Source organism: Capricornis sumatraensis, chromosome 7, assembly GCF_032405125.1.
Source record: "Capricornis sumatraensis isolate serow.1 chromosome 7, serow.2, whole genome shotgun sequence".
In the NCBI taxonomy this organism is placed as follows: Eukaryota; Metazoa; Chordata; class Mammalia; order Artiodactyla; family Bovidae; genus Capricornis; species Capricornis sumatraensis.
In genome coordinates, this window is record NC_091075.1 from 15,734,441 (window position 1) to 15,750,172 (window position 15,732).

A 15,732-nucleotide genomic window follows, 5' to 3' on the forward strand; every position below is an offset into this window, starting at 1 on the left:
TAACTAGTAAACAGGGACTCTTGATAGATTTATAATGAGGCAGTGATGTGATAAAAACAATTAAAAAAAAAGTTGACATCGGAAATGCATGCTGATGTAGAAGCAAAATCCACAGGTTTATATTGTTGGCAATATAAGTCATTTAGAGCAGGAATTGTTGTGAATAAGACAAACTTATTTGCACTATTATATCACTCTCCTTTTGTTTCTACACTTAATCTGCTTTATAACTCCCCTATTCCCTCAGCATCACTATGTAAAATAATTCTCATGTAAGTCAGATAGGACTTAGCAACCAAACAACAAAAACTTGGGCTGGAAAAAAATCTCTAACACACCAAATTTCTATCATGCAAAAGTAGCTCAGGTTTTTTGGAACCAATGCTGACACTGTATTTCTGAACTACATTTCTGAACCTCCGCTTGCTTTCAACTGTGCAGGCTCTACCACTTTACATTAATCAAACCGGTGAAGTCACTGCTTGCTACATCCTTTGTGTACAATGTCAGTTTTATTTAAGACTTGAGTTTCGCCATCTTTAACTGAAGCAGCAACAAAGCTGGAAATAGCTCTTAAAAATCTTGATATTTTAGAAATGTCAAAGATATTAAATAGGAGGGAAAATGTGATGCTATCCAGTCCAGTACTAATCCTGAGCTTTCTTTTTCTTTTTGATAGTCTAGACGCATAAGAAGGCATCTATAATTGAGCTCTAATTGTTCACTCTGGGGTCCATCTATAGCAAGGATACCATGGTGAATTTAAATCAAGAGCAGATTTGAGGAATAATAAATCAGTGTAGGAACTTTGCCAAGACTTCACAACCTGGAGGTGATGATCTCAAAGAGAAACTTTTCCAAACCAGTTTAGGACTCTAACAGCTAGGGAGAACAAAGTATTTAAAAATCAGAACTCATGGTCTTCATTCAATACATGTTAAGGGTCAGCACTAACTTTTGGCCAAAAGTATACAGAAATGAGATTTTGTTTTGGGAAAGTAAGCCACTAGGATGGTGAGAAAAGAAGTGTAAGGATTTCCTACTTGATATAAACCAAAAAAAATCACTGGGTAGCCTCCTGGCCAGCAGACGCCATCATTCTTGTATTTTCTTCTCTCTTCTCACTATTTCAGTTCCTCTTGTGTGCCTGTGGGCCCATCAAATACGATGGAGTCATAAAATATGTATGTTGACCTTGAAAAGCAAACCATACATGCTCAGAAAGGAGAAAGGGAGAAAAAGAGAGAGAGAAGAAAGGGAAAGAGGGGGAGAGGATTGAGAGTGTGACAGTTTGATTAGTACGGAGAAGCCTCCTTAATTGGGAACTGGGAACATGCTCTTCCCTGACTTCTTTTTCTACAATTCTGAGTGTGATTATGAAGCTACACTTCAGCGTGCTTTAGCATTTACAGATTCGTTTGTCACATGACACGACCCTCATATACGTTACTGTTCACCTGTAGGAAGAGGGACTGCTTCTAAGAGTGGTAGAAAATGGGCTCAGCTGAGCTTAAAGAACAAGCTTTTGCAGTACATTTGGGGGATTTTTTTACCCTAGGAAACACTTGACTATTCGTGGTATTTCTGTTATTATTTTTAAATTTATTTTATTATTTCTTATTTCTATTATATTAATATACATTCTTCTATACCTAATTTGTTGAGAATTTTATTGTGAAAGGATGTTGAATTTTGGTAAATTCTTTTTCTGCATATTTTGAGGTGACCAGCATCTCTTTTTTGATGCTTCCTATGTACCAGGTGCAGATCTAGGCACTGGAGACACCTCGTTTGAAATCCCAGCTCTGATATTTACTTGCTGTGTGGCCTTGGACAAGTTTCTCAATTTCTCTGAACCTCAGTTTCCTCAAAGGTAAAATATATCTCCTAGGACTGTCCAGTTCAGTTCAGTTCAGTTGCTCAGTCATGTCCGACTCTTTGCGACCCCATGAATTGCAGCACGCAAGGCCTCCCTGTCCATCACCAACTCCCGGAGTTCACTCAGACTCACGTCCATCGAGTCAGTGATGCCATCCAGACATCTCATCCTCTGTCGTCCCCTTCTCCTCCTGCCCCCAATCCCTCCCAGCATCACAGTCTTTTTCAATGAGTCAACTCTTCACATGAGGTGGCCAAAGTATTGGAGTTTCAGCTTCAGCATCAGTCCTTCCAATGAACACCCAGGGCTGATCTCCTTCAGAATGGACTGGTTGGATCTCCTTGCAGTCCAAGGGGCTCTCAAGAGTCTTCTCCAACACCACAGTTCAAAAAGCATCAATTCTTCGGTGCTCAGCTTTCTTCACAGTCCAACTCTCACATCCATACATGACCACAGGAAAAATCATAGCCTTGACTAGATGGACCTTAGTCGGCAAAGTAATATCTCTGCTTTTGAATATGCTATCTAGGTTGGTCATAACTTTCCCTCCAAGGAGTAAGCATCTTTTAATTTCATGGCTGTAATCACTAGGAGTGAATAAACGCACAGTGCTTGTAACCATGCCTGGCACTGTAACCAACTGTGAGTATTCTTTTTACTGTTAATTCACACAGACATGTGTAATGTAAAAGATGAAAATCAATACCCCATCCCACTCTGCATACATAACCAGTGTTAATAGTCTGGCTAGTATGTGTCCTATTTCTATATGCATATATAAAATTTACACCTGAATTAGGTGTGTTAATTCTCTTACATGAGTGGGATCATTCTGGTCTTGAACTTGTTTGTTCACTTACCTATGTTTATTTCATAATCAGAAAGAAATGGATATTCACAATATATCACATAGAGTTAAATACAGGGACTTTCCTGGCAATACAGATGTTAGGACTCCATCCATGCTTCCAATGCAGGGGGGGGCAGGTTCAATTCCTGGCCGGGGAACTAAGATGCCACAGTTAAGTGGCCAATTGTTTTTTTTTTACTTAAACAAAATTAAATACACTATACATAAATTAACTCCCTTCCTACATACCTGGGCTTCCCTGGTGACTCAGACTGTAAAGAGTCTGCCTGCAATGCAGGAGACCCAGGTTCAATTCCTGGGTTGGGAATATTCTCTGGAGAAGGGAATGGCAACCCACTCCAGTATTCTTGCTTGGAAAATCCCAGAGGCAAGAGGAGTCTGACAGGCTCAAGTCCATGGGTCACAAAGAGTCAGACATGACTGAGTGACTAACACTTCACTTTCCGCACACATACTCATAATAAAATATGGATAGGATAGTGACTTCTAGGCTGCCATGAACCAAGCTGGATATTTTCCTCTTAGAGAGGATAAATGTGTAGTAAAGAATAGGGGCCTTAGGTAAGCTGGTAAATCTGTTTATTCATAGTCATTGAGGTCAGCCTTTCTTCTTTAAAAGTAATCTAAGAAATCTTGATATATGATATATTAAATCTGAGACTAATGCCAGATCCATCCAAACCAAAATAAGTCCATAGGAACAGAGAACAGTTCTGAGGGCTGGGATTAGGTAGGATCAGTGAGGAATGCGAGTGAATAGCATAATGTGATTAGCAGCTTCTTCTTCACTCGCTAACTTGTGTCGGACTCTTTGTGACCCCATGAACTGCAGCACGCCAGGCTTCCCTGTCCTTCACTATCTCCCGGAATTTTTTCAAACACATGTCCACTGAGTTGATGATACCATCCAACCATCTCATTCTTTGTTGCCCCCTTCTCCTCCTGTCCTCAATCTTTCCCAGCATCAGAGTCTTTTACGAGTTGCTTCTTTGCATCAGGTGGCCAAAGTATTGGAGCTTCAGCTTCAGCATCAGTCCTTCCAATGAATATTTAAGGTTGATTTCCTTTAGGATTGACAGGTTTGATCTCCTTGCAGTCCAAGGGACTCTCAAGTATTCTCCAGCACCATAATTCAGAAGTGTCAGTTCTTCGGCACTCAACCTTCTTTATGGAACAACTCTCATACCCACACGACTACTGAAAAAACCATAGCTTTGACTAGATGGACCTTTGTTGGCAAAGTGATGTCTTTGTTTTTTAATATTCTGTGTAGGTTTGTTATACCTTTCCTTCCAAGGAGCAAGCATCTTTTAATTTTGTGTTTGCAGTCACCATCCCCAATGATTTTGGAGCACAATAAAATAAAACATGTCACTGTTTCCATTTTTTCCATGAAGTGATGGGATGCTATGATCTTAGATTTCTGAATGTTGAGTTTTAAGCCAGCCTTTTCACTCTTCTCTTTTATTCTCACCAAGAGGCTCTTTAGTTCCTCTTTGCTTTCTGCCATTAGAGTGGTATCATCTGCATATCTCAGACAGCTTATTCTTAGAAAGTGTTTTAATCAGATAACTAAAACACTGAACACACAATTGGGAAGAAACAGCATATCTGAGGATTCATTCAGGCATCAACAGTGAGCAACTGGTACTCAGAAACAGCAGGCATATTCAGAGGTAAAAAAAAAAAAATTATAGTGTCTTAGAAATTTCTCATTAGGTGTCCCTTTCTTCCAGTTTCTCTTATTTCATTTTGAAGATGGAAGGTTAGATCCTTTAAAGTGGCAGGGGAGAGACATACTCAGATTACTTTAGAATATGACACAGATGTCAACTCACCAGCCATTCCAATCAAGCCTGTGATGAAAGCAGTCCTGTTGGAGAACCTCCCATTAGCTCAGCTTCCTCCTCAGCGACCTACAGCCCAGAGTGAGGATACTGCGGGGCCCACTGGCACACTGACAGGAGTGACTGCATTCCCCCAGGCACGTGTGTGCCTTTGGCTCTGGTCTCATTAGTTATGGCCACAGGAGCAAGTAGGTTCTTGACATGCAGAGCATAAACCGTATTAACTTTATAGGAGAGGCAAAGAAAGGCTTTTAGAAATATTTAGCAGGCCCTTACTGAGGATTTCATGCCCCAGCCTTCTCTATACTTCACTCCTTACCTGCCATGAACATATCTAGGACTTTATCCTAAGCACACATGAAAAAAAAATTAAAAAAATAGAAAACTGAATGTCAAGCAATAATGGATTGATTCATAAATTATGGAGATAACATAATGGCATACCAAATAGCTATTAAAAATAGCTGCTGCTGCTGCTGCTGATACTAAGTTGCTTCAGTCATGTCCGACTCTGTGCGACCCCATAGACGGCAGCCCACCAGGCTCCCCCATCCCTGGGACTCTCCAGGCAAGAACACTGGAGTGGGTTGCCATTTCCTTCTCCAATGCATGAAAGTGAAAAGTGAAAGTGAAGTCGCTCAGTCGTGTCTGACTCTGTGCGACCCCATAGACAACAGCCCACCAGGCTCCTCCGTCCATGGGATTTTCCAGGCAAGAGTACTGGAGTGGGGTGCCATTGCTTTCTCCACTATTTTAAGAGATTTGATGAATGATTACCATATGTCAAGCATGTGCCAAATGGTAGGTAATATTACTATCTCTACTTTGCAGATTAAAAACCTGACTCAAATATATTTGTTGACAGAAAAACCTTTATAGTATACTACTTGGTAAACATAGAAAGTTATGAAACAGTATAATAAGATATATAGAATTTTGATGAATTTTTTTTCTCATATATTTTCTATTTTTTTCCTCAGAATTTATATTATTTATGTATCTGAGATATAATAGCAGGGTAACATTTTTTTTTAATAAAAAATTTAAAGTTAATTTTCAATACTTGAGATAATTCAAAAATAAATATATTTCCATTCCTTTATTTAGTATTCCTTCCTTACCCTTAATCAAAAAAAATTTTTTTAATCTGGAGAAGGGGCAAATAAAGTTGGTTTCCTTAGTAATAGCAGCTAAAGCTTCCAAACATTCTTTTTGTTCTTCCCATTACTTTCTTTTAAAACTGTTTGGATTTCCTGAGTAATAGATATGCATACTAATTATCGGTCCAATTTTATTCCATGGTTTTTTCAAAATGATGACTGTGAAAATGGCCTGATTCAAAGTTTAAACCAACAATTTTAACAGCTTAAACAAACAATTAAGTGGGTCACCATCTCCTCCTAGAATCTGCAGAGCCTTTCCAACACTACAGTTTAAGTTCAAGGGCCAATGTCTTATTGTACAAATGTCAGGAAGAGTTCTCATTTTAAATGTAAGAATTGTGTTTAGAGGATTCTTCAACTTTCTATTTATATTAAAAAAATTAAATACAAGTAATGCATTTTTAAAAATATGCAAACAGGACAGAAAGACATAATATTCTTTGTCTTTACTTTGGTTCTTCTTCACTGAAGGGATCGCTATTACCAAGTTTCCTGTGTATTATTCTAAAGTGTGTTTAATACATTTAACAGCACATATATGATATATGCTTTTTTAAAGGAGATACTCTCTTTTTAATATGTTTGCCCAGATGGGCTCATACTATATTACTGGTTTGTAACATCTTTTCTCCACTTTAGTTTAAATGCAACAGAGTATTCAATTGTATAAATATGGTGGTAGTTCAGCCACTAAGTCATGTCAAACTCTTGTGACCCCATGGACTTTAGCCTGCCAAGCTTCTCTGTCCATGGAATTTCCCAGGCAACAATACTGGAGTGGGTTGCCATTTCCTTCTCCAGGGGAATCTTCCTGACCCAGGGATTGACCCTATGTCTCCTGCATTGCAGGCAGATTCTTTACCACTGAGCCACCAGAAAAGCCCTGTATAAATGTACCATTATGTAAATAATTAGTCTCTTTCTGATGATTTAGGATTTTTCTTTTAGAAGTAATTCTGGAATGAGCAAAACAGTGATCAAAAAAGAACATCTAAATGTTTAATTCTGTTTACATAAAGCACAAAATCAGGTGAAATTAATCTATGTTGAGTCCTCACTTGGTGAAGGGAGTGAGAGAGGTTTCTAGGGTACTTATCTGTTTTTTTATTTGGATGCTGGTTATCCTGGTTATTTGGGTACAAATGTATTCCTTTTGTAAAATTTCACTGACGTTGACTAAGCTTTAAAGTACAGTTTTCAGTGTACTAGTTGTACTTCAATAAGAAATTGAAGAGAGTTGTTAGTGCAATTGCTGTTTGTAAGACTTAAACACTGGTTCTTCTGGCAGCACACTGAATACTTAGGTTACTTTCATTGAGTTTTAATTCTGTACTTTTGCATGTTTAAATGACTAAATATATGTTACAAATAAATGAATGATATATGTGACCTTATACCCTCTTCTCCAGAGTACTGCTCTAGCATCACAGTCTCAATAGCACAGCTATGTGGGGGAAACCCAAATCCCTGTGTTTGGCCTCTTGCTATCATCTGATCATGGTTCCCATTTGTCCAATAACCTGTAAGACATTTCCACTTAGAATTCCACCCCCAAATTAGCACATATTAAGAAGCTAAGAATCATGCCTCTATCCTACCAGTCTACCTCTGAAAATCAATTCTCATCTTAACCCCTTTTTATTCTTTTTTTAAAATCAACTGCTGTGTTCTACTACCCAGCCTAAAATCCCAGGCTTTGGCTCTTCCACTTCCATCAACAGTTATGTCTGATGAATCAATCCAGATTGTCAGCTCTGCCTTGGACCCAGGCCTTGCAATCTTCATACCCTTTCCATTTTCACTTAAATCTACTTTCTCATGACCAAGATATGCTAGTGGCTTTCTAATCTTGTTTCAGTGGTATCTGATTTTCCTTCTTCACTTCAAAGAGTTACATACTGATGTTGGTTTCATTGGACTGATATTTCATGATATCGTTCCCTTGCTTTTCCATGGGGATGGTCTTGATCCCCGTCTCCTGTACAATGTCATGAAACTCCGTCCATAGTTCATCAGGCACTCTGTCAGATCTAGTCCCTTAAATCTATTTCTCACTTCCATTGTATAATCATAAGGGATTTGATTTAGGTCATACCTGAATGGTCTAGTGGTTTTCCCTACTTTCTTCAATTTAAGTCTGAATTTGGCAATAAGGAGCTCATGATCTGAGCCACAGTCACCTCCCGGTCTTGTTTGTGCTGACTGTATAGAGTGTCTCCATCTTTGGCTGCAAAGAATATAATCAATCTGATTTCGGTGTTGACCATCTGGTGATGTCCATGTGTAGTCTTCTCTTGTGCTGTTGGAAGGTGTTTGCTATGACCAGTGCGTTCTCTTGGCAAAACTCTATTAGCCTTTGCCCTGCTTCATTCTGTATTCTAAGGCCAAATTTGCCTGTTACTCCAGGTGTTTCTTGACTTCCTACTTTAGCATTCCAGTCCCCTATAATGAAAAGGACATCTTTTTTGGGTGTTAGTTCTAGAAAGTCTTGTAGGTCTTCATAGAACCGTTCAACTTCAGCTTCTTCAGCGTTACTGGTTGGGGCATAGGCTTGGATTACCGTAATATTGAATGGTTTGCCTTGGAGACAGAGATCATTCTGTTGTTTTTGAGATTGCATCCAAGTACTGCATTTCAGACTCTTTGGTTGTCATGATGGCTACTCCATTTCTTCTAAGGGATTCCTGCCCACAGTAGTAGATATAATGGTCATCAGAGTTAAATTCACCGATCAAGTCCGTTTTAATTCTCTGATTCCTAGAATGTCAACGTTCACTATTGCCATCTCCTGTTTGACCACTTCCAATTTGCCTTGATTCATGGACCTAACATTCCAGGTTCCTATGCAATATTGCTCTTTACAGCATCGGACCTTGCTTTTATCACCAGTCACATCCACAAATGGGTGTTGCTTTTGCTTTGGCTCCATCCCTTCATTCTTTCTGGAGTTATTTCTCCACTGATCTCCTGTAGCATATTGGGTACCTACTGACCTGTGGAGTTCCTCTTTCAGTATCTTATCATTTTGTCTTTACATACTGTTCATGGGGTTCTCAAGGCAAGAATATTAAAGTGGTTTGCCATTCCCTTCTCCAGTGGACCACATACTGTCAGACCTCTTCATCATGAACCGTCCGTCTTGGGTCGCCCCACACGGCATGGCTTAGTTTCATTGAGTTAGACAAGGCTGTGGACCATGTGATCAGATTGGCTAGTTTTCTGTGATTATGCAAAAAAGCAAAATGGCTGTCTGAGGAGGCCTTACAAATAGCTGTGAAAAGAGAAGCAAAAAGCAAAGGAGAAAAGGAAAGATACACCCATTTGAAATCAGAGTTCCAAAGAATAGCAAGGAGAGATAAGAAAGACTTCCTCAGCGATCAATGCAAAGAAATACAGGAAAACAACAGAATGGGAAAGACTAGAGATCTCTTCAGGAAAATTAGGGATACCAAGGGAACATTTTATGCAAAGATGGGCTCGATAAAGGACAGAAATGGTATGGACCTAACTGAAGCAGAAGATATTGAGAAGAGGTGGCAAGAACACACAGAAGAACTATACAAAAAAATCTTCACAAGCCAGATAATCACGATGGTGTGATCACTCATCTAGAGCCAGACATCCTGGAATGTGAAGTCAAGTGGGCCTTAGAAAGCATCACTACGAACAAAGCTAGTGGAGCTGATAGAATCCCAGTTGAGCTATTTCAAATCCTGAAAGAGGATGCTGTGAAAGTGCTGTACTCAATATGCCAGCAAGTTTGGAAAACTCAGCAGTGGCCACAGGACTGGAAAAGGTCAGTTTTCATTCCAATCCCAAAGAAAGGCAATGCCAAAGAATGCTCAAACTACCACACAATTACACTCATCTTACATGCTAGTAAAGTAATGCTCAAAATTCTCCAAGCCAGGCTTCAGCAATATGTGAACCGTGAACTTCCAGATGTTCAAGCTGGTTTTAGAAAAGGCAGAGGAACCAGAGATCAAATTGCCAACATCCACTGAATCATGGAAAAAGGACAAGAGTTCCAGAAAAACATCTATTTCTGCTTTATTAACTATGCCAAAGCCATTGACTGTGTGGATCGTGACAAACTGTGGAAAATTCTGAAAGAGATGGGAATACCAGACCACCTGACCTCCCTCTTGAGAAACCGATATGTAGGTCAGGAAGCAACAGTTAGAACTGGACATGGAACAGACTGGTTCCAAATAGGAAAAGGAGTCCGTCAAGGCTGTATATTGTCACCCTGCTTATTTAACTTATATGCAGAGTACATCAGGAGAAATGCTGGGCTGGAAGAAGCACAAGCTGGAATCAAGATTGCCAGGAGAAATATCAATAACCTCAGATATACAGATGATACCACCCTTATGGCAGAAAGTGAAGAGGAACTAAAAAGCCTCTTGATGAAAGTGAAAGAGGAGAGTGAAAAAGCTGGCTTAAAGCTCAACATTCAGAAAACGAAGATCGTGGCATCTGGTCGTATCACTTCATGGTAAATAGATGGGGAAACAGTGGAAACAGTGTCACTTTATTTGGGGGGGCTCCAAAATCACTGCAGATGGTGACTGTAGCCATGAAATTAAAAGATGCTTACTCCTTGGAAGGAAAGTTATGACCAATCTAGATAGCAGATTCAAAAGCAGAGATATTACTTTGCCAACAAAGGTCCGTCCAGTGAAGGCTATGGTTTTTCCAGTGGTCATGTATGGATGTGAGAGTTGGACTGTGAAGAAACCTGAGCACCGAAGAATTGATGCTTTTGAACTGTGGTGGTGAAGACTCTTGAGAGTCCTTTGGACTGCAAGGAGATCCAGCCAGTTCATCCTAATGACCAGTCCTGGGTGTTCATTGGAAGGACTGATGCTGAGGCTGAAACTCCAATACTTTGGCCACCTCACGTGAAGAGTTGACTCATTGGAAAAGATTGTGATGCTGGGAGGGATTGGAGGCAGGAGGAGAAGGGGACGACAGAGGATAAGATGGCTAGATGGCATCACCGACTCGATGCACTTGAGTTTGGGTTAACTCTAGGAGTTGGTGATGGACAGGGAGGCCTGGCGTGCTGCGATTCATGGGGTCGCAAAGAGTCAACACGACTGAGCGACTGAACTGAACTGAACTGATCCTTATCAACCTATCCTTTTATCTTTTTCTTCTTTCTTTTTACTTACCTTTTCAGCTGCTGAAATTCTTTGTTATGTTCCAAACATGCCAGACGAGTTCCAAATTTATTATTTTTACATTTGCTGTCTTCTCAATTTCTGGAGCAAATGGCCTCCACAACTGGGTATTGCAAAAGTGTGGAGAATTCTGACTCAACACTAAGCAAAAGAGAGAGAACCCTCACTTGATTGAGATTAAAATCCTCTATGGGATGTTGAGCTTGATACCGAGTTGAATTATATAGGAAAATAAAGTTACATTTCTAGGACACTTTAGTTTGTGGGCTGACTTCTGTTGCAACAGAAATAATGAATTTCATAGTATTTTAGGTAAAGATGTACATTATTATTTTCTATACTCATTCGGTTCAGAATGTAACTTATCAACTGAACAATGAATTCACTAGTTAACCCACAAGATGCTTAATTGCTAACGATCCATCCTAATTTTGTTCATATCCCTAAAATAAGGATTAGGCAGGTGTATATTTGAAAGGTTACTTCATAAGTAATTCCATGAATTGCTCTAAGTACAGGAAAATAAACTCCTTAAATCATGACAAGTTTTATTTACTCATGCCACTAGAGACTCATGGAAATACAAATCTAAATCTATTCCAGGCAAAAGATTAACAAAGCAAGAGGCTTATCAAATGGATTGAAGACATAAAATAGCCTTTTCTTTGCCTGGCATCAGCTAACTCTATTGCAGGGATATAAGCATGCTGATATTGATATTGTTATTCTGTCAAATAACTGCTCATTGGTATAATTATTACTCTGTATACTACACTATGGATTCCAGTTGCAAAGTACTGGAATTACTCTGTTGGCAAAGTAACGTCTGCCTTTTAATATGCTGCCTAGGTTGGTCATAGATTTTCTTCCAAGGAGCAAGCGTCTTTTAATTTCATGGCTGCAGTCATCATCTGCAATGATTTTGGAGCCCAAAAAAATAGTTTGCCACTGTTTACACTGTTTCCCCATCTATTTGCCATGAAGTGATGGGACCGGACGCCATGATCTTCATTGTCTGAATGTTGAGTTTTAAGCCAACTTTTTCACTCTTCTCTTTCACTTTCATCAAGAGGCTCTTTAGTTCCTCTTCACTTTCTGACATAAGGGTGATGCCATCTGCGTATCTGAGATTATTGATATTTCCCCCAGCAATGTTGATTCTAGCTTGTACTTCATTCAGCCTGGCATTTCTCATGATGTACTCTGCATATAAGTTAAATAAGCAGGGTGACAATATACAGCCTTGATGGACTCCTTTTCCTATTTGGAACCAGTCTGTTGTTCCATGTCCAGTTCTAACTGTTGCTTCCTGACCTGCATACAGATTTCTCAGGAGGCAGGTCAGGTGGTCTGGTGTTCCCATCTCTTTTAAGAATTTTCCAGTTTGTCGTGATCCACACAGTCAAAGGCTTTGGCATAGTCAATTGTTTTTCTGGAACTCTCTTTTTTGATGATCCAACAGATATTGCTAATTTGATCTCTGGTTCCTCTGTCATTTATATTAATACTTGCTAATCCTTATTCACTTTTCTATTATTGAATCTTTCCTCATTGGTTTATAGTATTAAAAACTAAAACACTTTTCTTAATACCAAGCCCTGTTTAGTCAAGACAAGGCAAATCTAAAAACTTCTGCTAACATAAATTATATTCCATACCTTTGGAGTGGAGTTAAGCTTTAAGTACTGCTACAGAAAAGAATCATGAAAAACTAACAGTGTCCTTTAGTAGTTGAAAATCTCAGGAAGATGGACCACATTTAGAGATTCTTGTCTTAATTCCTGACCTTGAAGTCTCTACTTAGATGATGATCTGGTCTATATTACAAATCCTGTCTCTAGGTTTGGATTACCTCAGACCTATTTGTGATGATTTAAAAGAATGTTAAGTTTTTGTTTTCTTTCCTTCAATAGTGGAAGAATATTCTCAAATACAAAATACAAAAAGCTGAAGATTCTTGTGCACTGGGCTGCCACGAACAGTGGGCAGATTGTGCACTGCACGAATCCAAGAACACCATTCACATTGTAACCTATGCAAATACTGCCATCAGTGTAAGACTTGTGCCTCTACAGGAATAAGGCAGCCTTGTTGGTATAGCATCATTAAGAAGGTCAATACACAAGTGTGGACTAAGTACAAGTGACAATGTTGACTCTTTCTTAGTGTAACTCTTTCCTAGTTTTCCATTCCAATCGCTTTTCTCTATTATGAACTTTCTGAGGCATTTTTTTAAAATGTGTGATTTAAAAACAAGGACCTACCATATAGCACAGGGAACTGTATTCAGTATCTTGTAATAACTTACAATGGAAAGGGATCTGGAAAATATAAACACATATAAAACTTTGCTATATACCTGAAACTAACACAACATTGTAAATTAACTATACTTCAATTTTAAAACCAGTTTAAAAAAAAAAAAGGGAATTCAGGGGAAAATTTTTAAATGAATAGTATAACTTTGTCACCGAAGCTCTCTTAAATCCAGAGAGAGGTAAGGAACCAAGATAGCAAAGAAGTATGTCTTAAAAAAACACAAACCAAGGATGTGGTTATTAGCATGTGGAATTCACTAAAATCAGATAGGAAGTCTGCTGAGTTTTTGAGAAATTATTACTGCCTAATAAATTCATGAACCTAAAAGTATGATTTATTTTTTAAAGAATGGTATTGCTTTTTTTGAAGTACGATATTTATTTAAGGTTGTGGTTGGCTCCAAGGAACAGACTCAACCCATGCTAACTCAAGAAAGATTTCTGTTTACAACTCTATCTTCTGGGTATCAAAATCAAGAAATGAAGTACAGACAGGACTCACAGGTTTCAGAAGGAGAAATCAAGTTCTGTTAACAGCAGATTAAAAGATAAGGCTCTAGGAATTCCCTGGGGGTCCAGTGGTTGACTCAGTGCTTTCATTGCCATGGGCCCATGTTCGATCCCTGGTCAGGGATCCCATAGGCCATGTGGTAGGGCCAAAGAAAGAGAAAACAAAGATACAGTTCTGTAAAAATATAAAGTATCTATAAAAGAAAAGTGCCATAAACCAAACTGAAAGACAAGAGATTGAATGGGAGAAGATATTTATAAGAATGCAATAACTGTTGCTGGCAGTGAAAGTCTATACAGCATTTTTGGACTATTTCAGTCACGTTATATAAAATAGATTTCTCCCAGCAATCTTCACTCCAGAAATCCATCCTGCAGGCATACACATGTCAACAAAGGTGGGGGATACAATGTTCATTGCAGCATTGCTTTTAGTAATAAAACAGAGCAGACAACTACAAGTCCACTAGAAGTAGTTATATAAATTGCAGTACATCTCTACTATGGGATGCAAAGCACTGGTTAAAAAGGAAATGAGGGAGAAAAGTTGGCAAGAGGTTGGGAGAAAGGGAGGTATCCTAATCATTAAATGTGTGGTCTTCAGAGTAAGAGAAACTGAGTTTAAACCCTAGACTGGCTATCTATTATGACCTTTGCCAAGTGCTTCAGCTTTCTTCATTTTTAAAGTGGTGATACCATTGGCATCTACTTCACGGAGATAACACTGCAAACAACCAACAAAAGACAATAGCCAATGAGGTTTTCTTTGTAAAAGTGATACGGAGCTACTGCAAGGTGCTTAAACCAGTACTGCAGTTAAGGGAAGCAAACCCCACTGACAGACACACAGGCGTGTAGCAGACACTTGAAAAAAAAAGGAACATGAACACTGAGAATCAGCGACTTGAAAGAAAAAATATCCTTTATGCAACTAAATCAAGCTCTGATCCTGGGGAACATCCTGAAGCACATATTCAACTCACATTTATTAAGCAGCTACTATGTGCTAAGTGTTGGATAAGGAAGGGAATATACTTACCTGAAGGATCAAAGGTTATATATCTTGCAAGATCATGCAGAATTAGGACTCTTTCAGGAACCTATCCCATATCATCTGGAGTAACTGTCCTGCTACTTATACTGTACTGCCAGTTTATGTTGTTGACTTGCCAGTGTCCCTCAACGCTGTAAATTCCTCAAAGGCAGGGGACCTTACCTTTTCTTCATGTCTCTCAAGTCTACAGTGTGAGTGTCTGATATGTTAGTTAGTGTTAATGTTAGTCGTTCTGCCGTGTCCAACCCTTTGTGATCCTATGGACTGTAGCCTACCAGGCTCCTCGGTTCATGGGATTTTCCAGGCAAGCATACTGGAGTGGGTTGCTATTTCTTTCTCCTGGGGATCTTCTCGACCCAGGGATCGAACCCAGGTCTCCTGCATTGTAGGCAGATGCTTTACCATCTGAGCCACCAGGGAAGCCGGGGTCAAATAAGTATTGCTTTAGTTAAGTGAACTGAAGAACAAATGCAAGAATGAATGAATGAAATGTTCTCCCTCTCCATCTTTTTCTGCTTGTCCCTAGGACTTATCTAACATTGTGTAATTTTTACTTATTTTTATTTATTGTCTCTCTCTACTGCTGGAATATAAGCACCATGAGAGAGGGATCTTTGACTTACTTCACTAATGCCTCCCAAGTGCTACAACAGTGTCTTGATTAGGCTTCCCTGGTGGCTCAGACAGTAAAGTGTCTGCCTACAATGTGGGAGACCCGGGTTTGATCCCTGGATCAGGAAGATCCTCTGGAGAAGGAAATGGCAACCCACTCCAGTACTCTTGCCTGAAAAATCCCATAGATGGAGAAGCCTGGTAGGCTAGTCTATGGGGTCGCCAAGAGTCGGACACGACTGAGTGACTTCACTTTCTATCTTGTTTTAAAGACTGCCAAGGGGAGAATTTC